A 1534-nucleotide genomic window follows, 5' to 3' on the forward strand; every position below is an offset into this window, starting at 1 on the left:
CAACTTCCTGAAAACTCTATGGCACAGGCACGTAACATGTCTTCCAATACTGATTCAGTCTCTCTGTCTGCCCATCAGTCTGGGGGTGGAACGCTGTACTGAAGTTTAACCGGGTCCCCAAAGCTGCCTAGAGACTTTTCCAGAAGTTAGACATGAAACGAGGGTCTCTGTCCGACACAATGGATACGGGTACTCCATGCAATTTTACCACTTACTTCATGTATATTTGTGCCCACTTATTCACTGAAAAGGTGGACTTTCCAGGTATGAAATGTGCTAGCTTCGTAAGTCTGTCTACAACGACCCATATCACAGTGAAACCTTTAATTGTCCAAGGCAACCCCACGATAAAGTCCATAGACATATGCTACCACTTTCATTCTGGTACATTTAATGATTGTAACAAGCCTGTTGGCCTCTACCTCGGGGCTTTCACCTACTGGCACACCAAACACTTACTGACGAACTCCGCAACCTCTCTTTTCATATCATTCCACCAATAGTAACATTTCAGATCCTGGTACATTTTGGTGCTGTCGAGGTAGACCAAGAATAGGGAACTATGAGCCTTTGACAACAGCTCATCCTTAATGTCACTAACCGCCGGCACGCACAGACGCCCCTGATAAAGGAGGCCACCTTCTGCTGACACAGAGAATTCGCTATCCTGGCCTGACTCTACTCTACAAACTCTCTCCTCCAAATAAGGGTTGTCTCGATGTGCATCAATAATCTTCTACCTTAGGCTTGGTTGCACCGACAACTATGCTAACTGTGCCGTGACCTTCCCCACGACTATTGCAATCTCTGCCCTCTCCAGTTCCCTGCATAGGTGAGTCTGTCCGATAATGAGAGCTGTGGAATGGGCCACCTTTCTGCTTAAAGTATCTGCCACTACGTTTGCTTTCCTCGGGTGGTACAAAATTTCACAGTCATAATCCTTTACTAGTTCCAACCACCTTCTTTGCCTCATGTTTAGCTCCTTTTGAGTGAAAAAGTACTTCAAACTCTTGTGGTCAGTGAAGATATGTATCTTTTCTCCATACAAGTAATGTCTCCAGATCTTGAGAGCAAAAACCACCGCTGCTAACTCCAAGTCATGCGTGGGATAATTCTGTTCGTGCTTTTTCAGTTGACGTGAAGTGTAAGCAACTACTCTACCCTACTGCATCAATACGCATCCCAACCCCTTCTTGGATGCATCGCTGAAAATGACGAAACCACCTGATCCGTCTGATACTGTGAGAACTGGGGCTGAAACCAGCCTCTCCTTGAGGTCCTGAAAACTGCTTTCACAAGCCTCATTCCAAACAAATGTCCTTTCTAGGGCATGTGGTATCCAAGGAAGGTGTCTTAGTGGATCCTGCAAAGGTGGAGGCAGTTACGGGTTGGGCTCGTCTAACCCGGTCAATGAGGTGCGCAGTTTCTAGGTTAGTAGGCTACTACAGACGGTTTGTGAAGATTTCTTCGCATAGCCGCCACATTAACCTTTCAGGGGTTTTTTTGGGGAACCCGGGGGGCATGGGGGGAACTT

This window comes from Benincasa hispida, chromosome 1 (assembly GCF_009727055.1).
Source record: "Benincasa hispida cultivar B227 chromosome 1, ASM972705v1, whole genome shotgun sequence".
Taxonomy (NCBI): Eukaryota; Viridiplantae; Streptophyta; class Magnoliopsida; order Cucurbitales; family Cucurbitaceae; genus Benincasa; species Benincasa hispida.